The following is an 18,524-nucleotide window of genomic DNA, read 5'->3' as shown; positions in this document are numbered from 1 at the left end:
CAAATGAGAGAACTGTGCTTTTTTACAAGTCTTTTGTCACTTAATTTTTATAACTTAAATTTTATTTTTACTAACTAGATTGAGACACAGTGAAGTAAGTCTGCTTAAACTTCTTCAAATTATAAACATCTTTCAATATATAATTTTGCTAATGGCTAGAATTTATTTATTACTAAACAAAAGATGGCCAAGAAGTATTATTTATATTTCCTAGAGTAATCTTATAATGATTATCTCCATTTCACAGATCTAAAATTGAGATTTAAAAAGATTAAATAATTTGTCCAGTTCACACAAATCATAGTTAGAATACCAAGAATTTTAAAAATCCAAATGTGATACAGTAAAATCTTGGTTTTCAAGCATAATTCTTTCCAGAGACATGCTTGTAATGCAAAGCACTTTCATATCAATTTCCCCGTAAAAAATAATGGAAACTTACATGATTCGTTCCACAATCCAAAAATATTAATGTAAAAATGGCTACTATGCTGTAATAAGATACAAAATAATAAAGAAAATACAAAATATAAAGAAAAATAAACAAATTAACCTGCACTTACCTTTGAATACCTTTGTGGATGATGTGAGGGAGACAAGAGAGAGGAGGGTTATTGTGTAGGACAACTTTCACTATCACTAATGGAATCGCTGCCATATATTGGCTTAATGGAATCTTTTTCTTTTCGCGCAACTTTAACAAAGAACCTATCCAACGACACTTGCTTTTGCCTCCCTTTGAGGATTTCACAGAAATGTGACATTGCATTGCTGTTAAACAGATTCATTGCTTGCACTGCTACAGCCTTATTTGGGCGGTGCTTTTCTACAAAATTTAGCACTGTTTCCCATATTTTTCACATCACCTAGCCTTATTTGAAATGAGGGATTTCTCCTCCTCTGCAGCTAGAGATAGAGAGAGAGAGAGAGGGAGAGAAGAATCATTGGCTCAGTTATGATCATGTGACATTCAGCATCACATACTACTCGTTTTGCAAGTACTACTCCTATTGCCTGTTTATCAAGTTAAAATTTATTAGAAATGTTTGCTCGTCTTGCAGAAATGAGTTACTCACAATCCTAGATTTTACTGTATTTGTATTCATTAAAATATACTTATGCCTTATTTTTATATTTTATGTTTTAAATATACTTAAATACATTTATATTTTATATCTTAAAATATAAAATATGCCTCCTTCAAATAGACTCCCTATATGTCAGACATTTATTGTGTGTAGACTGTGTGTATGTGTGTGTGTGTGTGTGTGTGTGTGTGTGTATTCATTTATATGTATGGAAATAGGTAAAAATAAATAACTTACAACTTCTACTCAGTTACTGAAAAGAATGAGTACTCTCTTTTTCCTCAGGTTTACATGCCAGGAGTCTAGAACATTTAAGAATCAAGAACAAATGGATGTCATGTAAATTAATTCACAAAAATGCATTTGCATTTTTTTATCCCAGTGTTATCCTGTAATCACATTTAGGGTTAAGGGAAGTCATGACAGACCCCAGACAAATTCAGGTTTGCCTAGGCTAGAATGGCCTAACTATTGACTTAAAACAAGAAACTCAACCTCTCAGATCCTCAATTTTTTTTTTTTGTATTTGTAAAGTGGATAACAATATCTGCACTACAAGTTATTTTTTTAAACTAATAACATAACATAAAACACCAAGATAATTGCCTGGAATAATCCAGACCAACTTCAGACTGAGATGAAAGTAGACTGGCTCTTCACATATCAAAAATAGGAGGCTAATTCTCTCTTAATAAAATGGAAAGACTTTGTTTATACTTAGATTGTGTCTTTCCTAGCTAGGCAAAATCAATTACTGGCTTAAAAAAAACACCATAAAAATATGTCTTAAGAAGATATTCTACAAAGATATTCTTGATAGTAAGTTTCTTACTTTGCTCTATGCCATAAAATAGAATATCTAAGAACCGAGAGTCCACTGACTTCAAAGGAAATGCATACTTAACATTAGCTCAGCAATGTGCAGGACAAGATAAGCAATGACCCCTTTGATTCTATAAATATAGACCTACAAACAACGGCAGGGGTCTGAAATTCATCCATCTACTTTTTTTTTAAATATCATAGATGAAGATTCAAGAGTGTTGATATGAAAGATATAAATATTAATGTCATGGAAAAAAGTCAATATGCTTAATGCCTTCAAGAGAACAAAATTAAGAAGTTTAAATAAATAAGTAAATGATCTTTGCTATTATATGTAAATTGCAAATGTCATGAAATTGTTGGTATAATAAACAAAGTACTGCTTTTGATAAAGTCTTCTCATGTGGATGAACTGAAATTATTAAGATTTATATTCAAAGCCCATATGTGTAGGCTCTTTGTCTTTGTTCAAACCTGGATTCTGATCATTACTTTAGGACAAAAGTGAGACTTGTCGAGAAAACTATCCTACTCTCTACTAAGGATTACTGGAAGGAAGCTAATATTGAAATTATGGGGTTCTTTTAAGTTACAATTCTGAAGGAAAATGAAAGGTAGATGGATAGATGGATGATAGATGATAGATAAATATGATACATCTATATCATCTACACTTATACACTTATAGTAAATTTTCAATTTAAAAAGCATGTTTTCTTCTTGATTTTGTTCTCATACTTTTATATTAAAATGCTGAACAGGGGGCAGCTGGCTGGCTCAGTTGGTAGAGCATGCATCTCTTGATCTCAAGGTTGTGAGTTCCAGCCCCATGTTGGGTGTAGAGATTACTTTAAAAAAATGAAATCTTAAAAAAAAATGCTAAACAGTACATAATGATTGAGAAAATATATATATATATATATACATATATATATGTGTGTCTGTGTGTGTGTGTCTGTGTGTATATATATATATATATATACACACAGACACACACACACATACCTATGAAATGTATCATATACATATATGTGTGTGTGTGTGTGTGTGTGTGTGTGTCTGTATACACACACACACACACACACACACACACACACACACACCTATGAAATGTATCAATTTGGCAGTGGATGTTCTAGGACAATACCCAAAACCCCCATTTAGAACCCAGGCACTCATCCTTCTAGTTACCAGAAATATTGGCTACTGACAGCTCACAGCTGAGTCCCTCTTTAGGAATTAACTTGCCCAGAAGGGAGCTGTCTCCCTTTCAGGGAGAACTATGCTCCCTCCCTGAAAATCTATGTTGGGGTACAAAGGCCTTCCCCCTTTGTCTTGATTGAGAGAGAACAGCTCTGAAGGCCCGTCCCTGCTCCAGAATCCCTCACAGGATCAGCCAAGGCCTCTATAGAAACTGTCTTGCAAATGCATCACAGTTTCCCTTTTCCCTCTACTAGTGCAGCTTCCCTCACATCATCACAGATACTATTCCAGAGAGAACTCACCAATAATTAACCTGCACACAAACGTCACTCTCAGAGTCTGTTTCTGGAGTGAATTGACTTCAGATATACAGACTAGTTTGGAGGTTACTCCAGTCATAGTATTAATGTCAGTGAATATTATCTTCAGACAATGTCAATAATTAATTATAAAGGTAATAGTTCTACTACTTGATAAGTAATATTTTATTATTATCTGTACCTTAACCATTATGAAGGTGATAATGAGTATGAACTTGTAAATAAGGTCATAACTAATTTATAGCTTAATAATTAATGAGATAGTCTTTATCAACTACTTCCTACATGCCATATGATTATATATTATCTTCATTCATTGCTCATTACAAACATTTAGTGATGAGGAAATCAGAGCTTTGAATTAAATTATTTGCTCGATACAATTTAACAGGACTGACATTCAAACCAAGGTCTGCTTTATACTAAAATCATCTGATACTGTGAATTTTCTGCCCTAAGGGCTACAAAACTAACTGAGATCAAATTGGTAGTAGCCTATTGGTAGCTCCTCTGGAGTGTGTGAGAATAGTGGATAAGAAAACTGGATGCAGAGGTGCTTGGATGGCTCATCTGGTTAAGTGTCCAATGCTTGATTTCGGGTCAGGTCGTGATTTCATGGTTTGTGAGTCTGAGCCCCGCGTCAGGCTCTGCTCTGACAATGCGGAGGCTGCTAGGGATTCTCTCTCTCTCTCTCTCTCTCTCTCTTTCTCTGTTGCCCTATTTCTCTCTCTCAAAATAAATAAATAAACTTTAGTAATAAATAAAAACTTAAAAAAAAAGAAAAGAAAAATGGATGCAGCTATACTGGAAGAGGGAGATCCATGAGGAAAGCCTTTCTAAAGAGTTCTAAAAGAAAAGTTATAATTAGAGTGATCTACATCAGAGGAAAGCAGTACAGGTCATGAAAATTGCTCCCAATATAAAATCATTGGTGATTGTAGTGCCTTTTGCTAGGGGTCAAAGGAAATCATGAACACTTTACATAGCTAACATTAATTAATGTTATTTGTCTGTAGCTGCTAAAAGATCATTTTAACTAATTTATTGTTAGAGAGTTTCCAACTGGGAAAGAGGGGTAAGGTCTGAAACAAAAGAAATTTGATATTCTTCCACTCAGACATATCACAAATATTTTTAAAGAGCTCTTTATGTCTTTAAAATTTTTAAGTGAATGTGGGTCACAAATTCATGACCCCAATATCAAGAGTCATATGCTATACCTAGTGAGCCAGCCAGGTTTTCCAAAAGAGTTCTTAATGACTATCATCCTTGATATGAGTTATGTTTTTTACCACTTAAAATTTTTTTTAATGTTTATTTATTTTAGAGAAAAAGAGAGAGAGTGTGAGCAGGGGAGGAGCAGAAAAAGAGGGAGATCTAGAATCTGAAGCAGGCTCCAGGCTCTGAGCTGTCAGCACAGATTCAGATGCATGTTGGGGCTTAAACTCACATGCCCTGAGACCATGACCTGAGCTAAGTTGGGTGCTCAACCAATCACTCAACCAACTGAGCCACCCAGGCACCCCCTTTAAAAATTTTTTTCCACTTTAGGGATCATGTTGGCATCCTTAAAATGTGAGAATTTGCTAGTTCATGCTTTATTATGTTTAAAGCAGTAGTAGGAAAAATTAATGTTTTCTATGAAATTAATGAAATTTTAACTTCTCCATGAGTTATTTTTGGAACGTTTTCATATAAACAGAATGAAGGAAATTGCTGAACAGGGTTGTAGGAGGAGGGTATCCTGGGAGGTTTCTCTGCATTTGTTAATTAATCAAGCATCAATGAAATGTCCTGCTCTCTATTATGTTGTTTGTAATAAAAGTGCTTTGGATTTAATTTTGATGAAAGTACTAAAAGAAATCCCTATTACAAACATGAACATTTGCAACATTTATGATAAACATTGTCTATAATAGCCAAAATTGAAATGTACAAAAATATGAATCCCAGGCACTAAGAAAATATTTCTTATAAATTATGTCTTGCTATTATAAAATTATGCAAAACTCTATAGGATTTTTAGCCAATCTTTGAAATAAAGCCAGTAGGACATATTCAAGTACAAGCTTAGGGTTAAAGATATTTGTAGAGTTTGTGAATTCTGTGATTAATTGATCAAAGTACAATTCTATATATTAACGAGATAAATGTATGCTTTGGTGGCTTTGCCAAAATGACTAAATGTGAAATTTGTTCATAGAAAAGTTAAGAAAAAAAAACTGATCAAAAAGGAATGTACCTTGGAATGGGCCCTGGTCATTTTTTAATAACACTTGTTGTGCTAAGTGTTGGGGCTACAAGTTTCAGAGGGAGGTCACTTCAGAATATGGCATCTTTAGAATATGATATGGAAAGACTGAATATATCTAAGAGAAGGGAGATTCTGAGAAATAATTTTCTAGAGTGAACGAATCCTAGATAATTACAATGAGAAATCTTAGATAATTACAATGAGAGATTATGTTATATACTCATTCATTCATCCATTCTCCTCACTCATTCAAGAATTTATGGAGTATCCGTTTGTCAGGAACTTTCTGACGTAGCACCACAAACAGAATTCTCTACCCTCATGGAGATTACATTCTAGTGAGAGATGCAGATAATAAAAAGTGAATATACAAGTAAGTATACATTTTGTTAGATCATGATGAATGCTAACAAATAAAATAAACCATGGAAAGTACATAACAAGGAGGAAAACTACATATTTAGATTGGATAACCAGAGAAAATCTCATAGAGAAGGTAACAGTTGAGCAACATCTGGAAGGAGTTGAAAGAACCATGAAAAATATCTGTGGTGACAGCATTCCAAACATCCTAAGGTAGGAACAGACCTAGACAACGTGACCATGAAGGAATGAGCAAAGGATAGAAAGAGTAGACAATGTGGTTGAGAATACACATATATCATTTATGTTCTTACAGGTCATGATGGAGATGTTTAATGTTAATTATTTTAAAATTAAGTAAAATATCAATGAATTTTGTGATTCAGTACAAACAGTACTAGATTTGGCATCTACATCTTAAGATTATTTTCTATGAAGAGACACATGTTATACCCCAAGCATAATCAACATGGTGTTAGCTACAAATGTCCATTGCCTGTTACTCAATAAATATCTGAGTAACAGGATGCCGTTATCCCTTTAACAGTTCCCTAACCTGGAGTCTTCATTCTCTTGTAACTCATTGCCAGACTTTAGGGAGATATATTTGTTTGCCTAGAATCTAACAGCAGTTCTGTCTCTGTGTGCCACCATCGCGACCTTGGGTAAGCACCTTAGTCCCTCCATGTGTAAAATGAGGAAACTACTAGTACATGTATAGTTTTGAGGATTAAAATGATAGAGCCAGGGAAGCAACCCTATTTCTTTCACACAGTAAATTTCAATCTATGTTATCATTATCATATTATCATTATTAAAGCACCAGCAAATCAAATTGTCAGAAATGGATGTATGTGCCAATAATATGTGTCATTATTTTAATGACTTCTACTGCTACCAGTACATTTGTTTGATATCATGGCATATATTTGAAAAATAAAAACAAACTTGGGCTGATGGTAAACTTTTGTTGATTCCAAGTTCCCTTGCACTTGAAAACAGACTTTCCTGTATCTGTTAAAGATGTATTTCTTGCAAGCTCTTCTGCCACACATTTATTAATGCAGACAGACTTCCTCTGGTTTTTGGCCTGCGTGTATCTCCGTGTAAACAGAGCTACAGATGGTTATGACAAGTTCTTGTTTGTGCATATCGGAGGGCATGCTGTGTGGCAAATTGCACTCTTGTTTTTCTCAAGTAGATTCCACTGAATTTTCGGTTTCATTTTTCCCCATGATAGGGCATCATATGGCCCATAGTGAACAAATGTAAATCTAAAGTAGCATGGGCACAAAATAAGGTGCCAGTAAAATAACATTTCTATTGTATCAAGCTTTAATAAGGCTTGTAATTGGTTTTGGTTGCCAAACATATGGGTCAGTGAGAATAACGTTGAAAGTAGATTAGATGCAATTCAGGCGGCTATATTAAGAACTCAATGTGGTGAATTTTGCTATTATCGCAGAAGGAGTAGAGATGGTATGTCACTGATGTCAATGTGTCCTCATTTGATCTAAAACCTTAATGTGTATTGGGAGCCAAAACAGAAGGACTACTCTCAAGATTATCAATTCTACTGAATAAATTAGATGGTGGAGAAAACTTTATTCACAACTCTATGTTTATGATACTATAGTTAGCAAATTAAGTATACTAACAGTGAAACTGAAAACTCAGAAGTCTAAATTCTAGCATTAGGTCACTAGGAAGGAATTATTGAAAGGGTTTTGACTTCGGTTTTTGCTATCGAGAAAAGATTAAAAATTTCAGTGGCAAAAACTCCTTCCTTATATTGGCCCTTACTAGTAAGAGCCAAGTAAATTATGTCAAAATGGATTGGAATTGGATCAGAGTCAGAAAACACTGTAATTGGGACACCTGCGTGGCTCAATTGGTTAAGTGGCCAACCTCGGCTCAGGTCATGATCTTGCAGTTCGTGGGTTCAAGCCCCTCATCAGGCTTTGTGCTGACAGCTCAGAACTGGAGCCTATTTCAGATTCTGTGTCTCTTTCTCTCTCTGCCCCTCTCCCACTCCTGCTCTGTCTCTCTCTCTCTCAAAATTAATTAAATATTAAAAAATAAAAAAAGAAATCACTGTGATCAATTTTATGGAATAATAGGATGAAGATTTTATTCCCAGGGGACCATGCAGACTGCATGTAAAGGGTAGCTGAATTGAAAGTAATCCCCTTCTATGGATTCTAGTTCATTATCTTAATGTGTTTTAAATATAACTTCTAAATGAGACTCAGTAAACTCATATATATATATATATATATATATATATATATATATATCTCCTCAGAAAATTATTGATCAAATAGCTACTCACATTTCACAACAGCTCAGGGTACCAAACTAACAACTATTATTTTCTCCCCTTTTTTTAAGGAATAGAGATTGAGAAAGCAAAGCTAAAGGAAGTTGACAGCAAAGATCAAAGTTAGATTTGAGAATTTCTAACGTTAATTCTATATTCAGCCCACTAATCTGCAATGCTATTCACTAGAGAAGTTGAACAAAAATCTGTAATACATTTCACAAACTTATAAGTATAAACCATTATAACTTTCAAAAAACTTGAAAAAATTTTACAAATTTGTTTTGATTTTTTTTCCACACTAAAAGCTCCAGTCCTATCAAGTTTCAGGTTTATAACTAACTTCTCTTGAGTAATGTGAGTGCAAACAGATGCTAGAGGGATTTTTGTCAGAGTGAGAAAATTAACTTTTTTTTCATTCTCATGTAAGTACAATAAAAAGAAAACCTTCTAAATTGATTTTGGCCAAACTTCTCAAAATATTTACCTTTAGGCTTAGAAGAAAAGAAGAAAATTTTAACTCAAGGGATTTTTTGATGAAATTATAAGCTACTGAGATATATATTCAAGCCCTAAATCACTTACACCTTTAAATTCAGTGTTTACTAACACAAAGCTTGATTTTTTTAAGTAGCATTTTTATTGATCTCAGAAATGACAAAAATGAAAAGAGAAAATAGCAAACTAGCAAAATCAAAAGCAAATTTGAGCTAACATGAAGTTTTTACAAAATAGTATAATATAACTAGTTTTGAGAAAGGTCATAGGACTGAGGGAAAGTCTGAATTTTTAAGTGAAATACCATTTTATTCTACTAGAAATATATGCTAAAAAAGTAAATCATTAGTCAATTTTCATTCAGTAACTCAAAAATTTCTTAAATATTAGTCACTGAGAGCAAAACATTGGAAAAGATACAGAAAAGCTCTTAATCATAGATCATTTACTCTGATACAAGCTTTGCTGAGCAGAGGATATTGGGAATATGGGTTAAAAATGGAACAACCATACTTTTAAAGATTAAATAACTATAAAGTATTGTATTCACAGATCCATGAACAATGAAATTGAAAAGGACTTCAAAGACACTCAGTTCAGTGTTTTTTAATACAGCGTTCTTGGCATTTTGTCTAGGTCATTATTATATTCCCTTTTTTATGGGTTAGGAAACTAAGGCTTTATAAAGCTACAAGAAATCGACAGACAATGTGAAATTATTTGATGGGCAGAGCCACCTTTAACATAACAAATGTTTAGCACTCCTGGTGGTCTTATGAATGCCCAAAATATCTCACCAGTCATGGAGAAAACTACAACAAACAATGAAACAAAAATATGACCTCCTTATGTCCAGATGTTCCTATGGAACAGACCGCTCCCAAGTTGAAAATTATTAAAGTTGGTCCAAATTCCTCTTTCACAGATAAGAAAACTGAAGGTCAGAAAACTGGACTTTTCTAAATGACTTAATCACCCCCCCCAAAAGATTGATTATGCTCTTTTATTTAGATACTACTATACTTAATGGTTTTTTCCAGAAAAAAAATATTTATGTACATGTATATATACATATATGTATATATACACACATACACACATATATATATATACATTTTTCAAAATTCCCAGTTATCAGGATTAGGGTTAATTAGCCATCACTCTACTTTTTTTCTTTTTTCAAATTTACCAAAAAATAAGAAATGAATAATAAACAATAAATATTGACAAATGAATCAAAGAAGAGAATTCTTTAATATTTTTATCATTTCATTTTTTGTTTCATCATAATAAGTGTACTCTTTCATCCCCATCCCTTATTTCCCCCTTCCCTTCCACCTACCTCCCCTCTTGTAACCATCAGTTTGTTCTCTATAGTAAAGAATCTATTTCTGGTTTCTCACTCTCCCTCTCTCTCTCTCTTTCCCTCTCTCTACCTCTCTTTTCCTTTGCTTATTAGTTTTGTTTCTTAAATTCCACATATGACTGAAATTATATGGTATTTATCTTTCTCTGACTGACTTATTTTGCTTAGCATTGTACTTTCTAGCTCCACCCATGCTATTGCAAATGGCAAGATTTCATTCTTTTTATGGCTGAATAATATTCCATTCCATATATATCACACCTTCTTTTTCCATTCATCTATCAATAGACACTTGGGCTGCTTCCAAAGTTTGGCTATTGTAAATAATGTTGCAGTAAACATATGAGTGCATCTATTGCTTTGAATTAGTGTTGTGCGACTTTTTGGTAAATACCCAATAGTGCAATTCCTGAATCATAGGGTTGTTTTATTATTTTTTTTGAGGAGCTTCCATACTGTTTTCCACAATGGCTGTACCAATATCTATTCCCACCAATAGTGCAAGAGGGCTCCTTTTTCTCCACATTCCTGTGAACACCTGTTGTTTCTTGTGTTTTTGATTTTAGACATTCTGATACATGTGAGGTGATATTTCATTGTAGTTTTGACTTGCATTTCCCTGATGATAAGTGATATTAAGCATCTTTTTATGTATATGTTGCCCATCTGGATGTCTTCTTTGAAGAAACATCTCTTTATGTCTTCTATCCATTTTTAAATTGGATTATTTGTTGTTTGGGTAGAGTTGCACTAGTTTTTTTATGTATTTTAGATACTAACCGTCATCAGATATATCATTTGCAAATATCTTTTCCCATTCTGTAGGTTGCCTTTTAATTTTGTTGATTGTTTCCTTCACTGGGTAGAAACTTTTTATTTTGATGTATTCCTAATAGATTATTTTTGTTTTTTTCCCCATTCCTCAGAGACATATCTAGATGAATGTTGCGACAGTGGATATTAGATTACTGCCTGTGTTTTCTTCAATGATTTTTTTTTGGTTTCAGGTCTCACCTTTAGGTCTTTAATTCATTTTGAGATTGTTTTTTTTTTTCCTATATGGTAAAAGAAAGTGATACAGCTTCATTCTTTTGCATGTGACTGACCAGTTTTCTGAACACTGTTGAAGAGACTGTCTTTTCCCCATTGTACATTCATTCATTTTTTGTGGGATTACTCGACCATATAATTGTGGGTTTATTTCTGGGTTTTCTATTCTATTCCATTGATCTATGTGTCTATTTTTATGACAGTACCATACTGTTCTAATCACTACTGCTTTGTAGTATAACTTGAAGTCTGTAATTGTGATAACTCCAGTTTTGTTTTTCTTCTTCAAGATTGCTTTGATTATTTGAGATCTTTTGTGTTACCATATAAATTTTCGGATTGTTTTTTCTAGTTCTGTGAAAATTTCTTTTGGTATTTTGATAGGGATTGAATTAAATCTGGAGATTGTTTTGGGTACAATAGACAATTGTAAGATTATTTCTTTCATAAAATAAAAGGATGTAAACTATAACACTATATACCTAAAATGGGGGGAGGTGGTAGGGAAGAGGAGAAAAGAATGAGTTTAAACTTAAGTGACCATCAGCTTAATAGACTGCTATATGCAGAAGATGTTATATACAAACCTAATGAGAACCACAAATCAAAAACCAGTAATAGACATGCAAAGAATAAAGAGAAAGGAATCCAGGGGTGCCTGGGTGGCTCAGTCGGTTGAGCATCTGACTTCAGTTCAGGTCATGATCTCATGGTACATGGATTTGAACCCCACATCAGGCTTTGCACTAACAGGGCAGAGCCTACTTCGGATTCTGTCTCCCTCTCTTTCTGCCCCTCCCACTGTGCTCTCTGTCTTCAAAATACATAAATGTTAAAAAAAAGAGAGAGAATCCAAGTATATTACTAAAGAACGCCAACAAACCACAAAAGAGAGCAAGAGAGGAAAGGATCAGAGAAAAATCTAGAGAAACAACCACAAAACAAGTAACAAAATGGCAATAAATATATATCTATCATGAATGTAAATGGACAAAATGCTCCAATCAAAAGACATAGAGAGACAAAGTAGATAAGAAGACAAAACCCATCTGTATTCAGCCTCCAAAAGATTTATTTCAGACTGGAGGACACCTTCAGGGGATGGAGAAACATTTATCATTCAAATCGATGCCAAAAGAAAACCAGAGTAGCAAGCAGTACTTAAATTGGACGAAAATAGCCTTTAAAAGGAAGACTGTAAACAGAGACAAAGAAGGGAATTATATAATCATAAAAGGAGCAATCCAACAAGAAGAGGTAACAATTGTAAATATTTATGCACCCAACATGAAGTAACCCAAATACATAAAACACAGAATTCTTTAAATTTATTACTATTATTTTTTTTTACTGTTATTAACATTATAAGATTCTGTGTCTTAACCAGAATATAGAAGAATTTAAATTGTATATTTGAATATACGTTTTTTAAGGTTTAAAAACATCATGCAATTATTAGATGTGTTAAAAAGTAGGGAATGACTTAACTACTTATTAAAACTAATTGGCATGTTTTGAATTATCAGTAGGTTTCAGATCTACTGTGAAAATATAGGAACTAGCACTGAATTAGAAACAACCTAGAAAAATCTAGTATTGGTTTATACACAAAATTCAGAGTATTTTATTTTTTCTTCTTTGAGAAGAAAGAGAGACACTTGACCCTGACAAACAGACTCAAACCCACTGAATATTTAAGACCTAGACTTTAGTATCAGGGCCAAAGATTACAATTTGAAAATTTTTATTTGGAGTCTTAGCACAGTATCATTATTCTTTTTGCTTGTTTCTTCAATTTGGTTATTTCAGGGATTATACTATAAATGTTCTCCTTTTTCTGGAGATCCAATTCCCCTCTACTGTCCTCTTCATTCCTCCTCCATACATACTTACAAAAAGATACCCTACATTCCATAGAACAAATAGGTAGGGCCCTTCCTTTTAAGAGAACTCCCTTATCATGTCATCTGCCTGTCTCATAGATTTCTAAATATTGCATGTTTCTCTATCTCCTTGGATCTAAGCAATTGTCAAGATATACGCCTTACTTCATGGTAAGTCATTCAGTTTCTTCCTTGGATGACTGTCTGTTATTTGTTTCCATAATATTCGGATATTGCTTACTGCAGCATTCTGCTCACTATCCCTGTCGCCTAGCACCAATAGCTGAATCTACTTTTTCTAGTAGCAACTCCATCTCTTTAAGCCAACTATCATGCCATTGTGACAAACTTGCCTCTCTCAGTTTGGTCTCTGAGTTTATTCTACTTAGAGTTTATTGACCTTCTTGTATATAGAAGTTAATATTTTTAATCAGTTTTAGGAAGTTTCTAGACTTTGCTTGTTCAGTTATTATATCTGCCTCTTTTTCTTCTAGTTATGGCACTCCTATTATGCATGCATTGGTATGCTGCATGGTATTCCACAGGACTCTGAGGCTCTGTTCAATCTTTGCATTCTTCCTATTGGATTCTTCCTATCCCTCAGACTGAAAAATCGCAATTAATATACCTTCAGGTTCATAGGTTCTTTCTTGTGCCTGCTAAATTCTACTGTTGAAAACTTCTAGTGAATTTTCCATTTCATTTATCATATTTTTCAGCTATAGAATTTCTATTTGGTTCTCTTTTTTTTTTATTTTATTATTTTCTACTTAGTTATTGATTTTTTTAAATTTGATGAGCCATCATTCTGATACTTCCCTAGAATTCTTTAACATGGTTTCCTTTAGTTATTTGAAAACACTAAAATAGCTGATTTACATATTGATATTTGGGTCGTAAGTGCAATAATATCTTTGGTTGCTCAGGGACTGTTTTCATAGGCTCCTCTTTTTTGGGCATATGCATATACTGTGTGCATTTATACTCTCCTGTTTCTGGGACTCATACTTTGTTGTTGTTGAAAACTGTACATTCTTAATAATATAATGTGCCAACTCTGGAAATCAGGATCCCCTCCTTGTTACCCAGGGATTGTTCTTATTGCTGTTTGTTTTTCACTAACTAACTAACTAACTAACTTACGTAAGGTCTGTATTCTTTGCCAAATAGCAGCCACTGAATTCTGTGCATAGTTACCTTAGTGATCAGCTAAAGAGTGGGTACATATTTCTTCAATTCCTTAAGCTGGTAAGTCTTCTATCTTCATTTTAGGAACTCTGTATGTCTGTTGGAGCATGCATTCAATGCTCTGGCAGTTAGTTTACAACTCTATTTACAAATCATTTCATACTTTTGTGGATCCTCAAGATCAGCTAGAAATTAGAAAGGAATACCTTCTTATGTGTTTCCTCAGCAACTCTGAACATGTAGGTAAACTGAGAGATCCCAGGAATATGCTAGAGAATTTCTAACTGCGCCGCCCCCCCCCCCCAGTGAAATCTCATTCCAGGATATTATTTTTAAAGTCTTTTTTTTTTTTTTTTTTTTTTTTTTTTACCAGATTCTTATTTGCCCCAACTGGTATTACTGTCACAGTCAACTGCAGTTTTATACAGTTGTTGCTGATTAATTTAACAAATATCTGGGTTAAAATTTTATTTTTCACTGTGTACTCTCTGGGTCAGGTCAATTGATGGTTTGCCCTGTGAATGGGGATTTTCCAGGGAAATTCCAGGGAGGTTAAATAGTGACAATTCTCTGGGGATTAGAAACCTGTGGAGCTTCAAACCCATCCTGTGACCTCCAGAGGCTATTAGAATACTGGTTTTTATAGTTCCATGATTACCAGGGTGATAAGAATAGGGAGGTTACACTGTGAAAAGTTTATTATTACAAAGAAACAGATGTTATTCTTGAATAAATATTCCTTAAATTTTTACAAGCCTTTGATTAATTTTTAGCATTAGGAAAAAGTTTAGATTGACAATTTTTTGCCAGTGTTCTTTTTTGTTTTTATACGGGAGCATATTTTTGGAAATTATTATTCCACCATTTCAGAAGTTCTTCTCCTTGATAGATTTTGATAATACAAATCCACTGAATTTTTCTTTAAGAAACAAATGTGCATATATAACTTTTAAAACTAAACACTAGTTGTCTTACAAGAGATACATGTGAAATATAATTAAATAAAAAGTTTAAAACAAAAACAAATACATAGACTGATTAATTTAAAATTTAACAAAATGACCTAAAATACTGTTCATATCAAATAAATTAAATTGGTAGAGCTCAACAATGTATATAACAAAGGAAATAATCATAGTATAATATAATTTTAACCATAAATATAACTACAAAATAATGGCAAAAATTTTATGAAAACAAAAATACTTTTAGAAAATTAACAGATGGAGATAACTATAGGAGAGGGGCACCTAGGTGTCTCAGTCGGTTAAGCATCCGACTTCGGCTCAGGTCACGATCTTGCAGTTCGTGAATTCAAGCCCCACATCGGGCTCTCTGCTGACAGCTTTGAGCCCGGATGCAAACTGCTTCAGATTCTGTGTCTCCCTCTCTCTCTACCCCTTGCCCACTACACTCTCTCTCTCTCAAAAATAAATAAAAATTTTAAAAAAATTAAAAAAAGAAATAACCATAGGAGAGACAAAAATACACTTCCATGTGTAAACAAATAGACAAACATTAAAAGGTTTTTAAATCTTGACTTTTACCTCCACCCTCCAAAAGATGAATCTTAGACCAAGAGAATTGATGAGTAAATTAAAAAAAAAAATTTTTTTTAACATTTATTTATTGAGAGACCGAGAGACAGAGCATGAGCAGGAGAGGGGCCAAGAGACAGGAGACACAGAATCCAAAGCAGGCTCTAGGCTCCGAGCTGTCAGCACAGAGCCCGATGGGGGGACTCAAACCCACAAACGGTGAGATCATGTCCTGAGCTGGTGTCGAACGCTTAACCCATGGAGCCTCCCAGGTGCCCCATGATGAGTAAATTTTTAAAAATTGTCACAAATAAAATCAATGTTATATAAAATATTAAAAGCACATACAAATTTGGAAAAAAGATATAATTTTATGTAATACAAATGGCTGCTCTTTATCTAAAACCTTATAAAAATTGACCACAAGAAAGAATACTTATAAACATAGGCATAAAGAACTGAAATAGAATACAAAGATATAGAATACAATAATAAAATTAAAAGTGATCATCATACAAAGTTTATTATGGGATGTATTAATATGCACATCTCAACAATAAATTATATATATTTTTAAAACCCACAAACTCCTTAATGTATGCGGAAAAAACTTTTGAAAACCCACGTGTACCTGATTAGTTATTTAAAATTGGGAATATATGTACACCTGAAACTAATATTACACTGCATGTTAACTAACTAGAAATTAAATAAAAACAAAAATAAATAAATATACTGCTATTTACTTAACAAAAATATATATCTATTTCCTTTGACATTGTAATTTCAATTCTCACAAGTAATCCTGGTAGGGGCACCTGGGTGGCTTGGTCGGTTAAGCTCAGGTCATGATCTCTGACTTCAGCTCAGGTCATGATCTCACAGTTTGTGAGTTCCAGTCCCCTGAGCTGTCAGCACAGAGCCAGGAGCCTGCTTCTCCTTCTGTCTCCTTCTCCCTCTGCCCCTCCCCTACTTGTGCTCTGTCTCTCTCTGTCTCTCAAAAATAAATAAATGTAAAAAAAAAAATTTTTTTTAAGTAATCCTGGTATATCTAAAATTAGGAAATATTTAAGTAGATTATAATATCTTCATATGATGGCATGCAGTCAGATAACAATTATGTTACATTTAGGTATATTCATACACATGTTTACATAGAAAGGAAAATGCTAAGTATGGCTTTAAAAAAGGATATAAAATTCTATTGTTGGTATGATTTTAATTTTGGAAGAAAATAGGGCTAGGAAAACAAAGACCTTCTAAGCATAAATTATAATTAGATGATTGAATTATAGTGCTATTTACTATTTTCAGATATTATTTGCATTTTCCAAAAAAAAAGTTATTGACTTTACTTTGATTAGAAAATAAAATTATTGGGGTGCCTGGGTGGCTCAGTTGGTTAAGCATCCCACTTTGGCTCAGGTCATATCTTGTAGTTTGTGGGTTCAAGCCTGACATCAGGCTCTGTGCTGACAGATTCTGCTTGGGATTCTGTGTCTCCCTCTCTTTCTGCTCCTCCCATTTGTGCTATGTCTCTGTCCTTCTCAAAATAAATAAACATTAAAAAATTGAAAAAAAAATAAATTTTTAAAAACTGGGTAACAACAAAATATGTCGAGTATCCTAGATTCAGCTGTCTCAAGACTTATTTTTACCTAAATAGTAAGTAATTTCTTTATCTTGACATGTTTTAGATATAAAATTAGAGGAGCATATTTACCAGCATTTTCTCTTGGTCTTTTTTTCCTTTAATATGTGCAAAACTTTTTAAAGTACAAGATAAGAATTATCTTTTGAACAGAAGCAAAATCTTGATGGTTTTTCTACCATTAAAGTATTTACTTTCAGAATATCCCTATTTTCACTTACAGATTTTGGTTCACCTTGCAAGCAGACGTGTCTCATAGAACAGCTGGGCACAGATGCCTTTTGCATCTGGTCTCTGGAAAAGTAATCCGCAGAGCCCAGATTTCTAAAACTGATTGCATATGTATTAGAGTTTTAAAACCAGAAGAGTTCTCATAGAAAAAAACATTTTTAAAAATTCTGCGTGGGGATTCCAAAGGTATTTAATCATGGCCTTTCTCCAGAGGATCACTTAAGCCATCATAAAATGTTATCTAATATGTCATAACTCTTACTGTCAAGGAACCAATCTTCCTCTTGAACTTAAATCCTTCATATAGTAGTTAGGATGGCTTCTTAGTGTTTTATCCCCCATGTTTTTATCCGCTATGTAAGCACCTTTTACATGCAGAATTTTGGCAAGAGTTATCCCACTAAAATAGAGGAAAGTCATGGAAATACTTTGCTTTTGTTTTACCAGCGAATACCGTATTATGTGGTAAAATTATCTTCTACTCCAAAGAAATAACATTGAAAAGAGAAGTGACTGAGAGAAGATCCAATCTCGATGTGAAAGCGTGTATATTTAGAATTACTTTAAACATGTACGTAATTACAAAGGTGGGTTTTTGTAGATAATGATATAATGACTTTAGATTGGATATTATCACTTAATTCTCAGCAATATAATTTCTTATGAAAGAGAAAAGAATGTATAAGTTTAAGTTAAGCAAGAGTTTTTTGAAAGTCAACTTTGGTTCAAGAAAAAAAAAATCTTAA

This window comes from Panthera tigris, chromosome B4, assembly GCF_018350195.1.
Source record: "Panthera tigris isolate Pti1 chromosome B4, P.tigris_Pti1_mat1.1, whole genome shotgun sequence".
NCBI classification, from domain to species: Eukaryota; Metazoa; Chordata; class Mammalia; order Carnivora; family Felidae; genus Panthera; species Panthera tigris.
The sequence above is the reverse complement of the archived record's forward strand: the minus strand, read 5'-3'. Positions refer to the sequence as shown.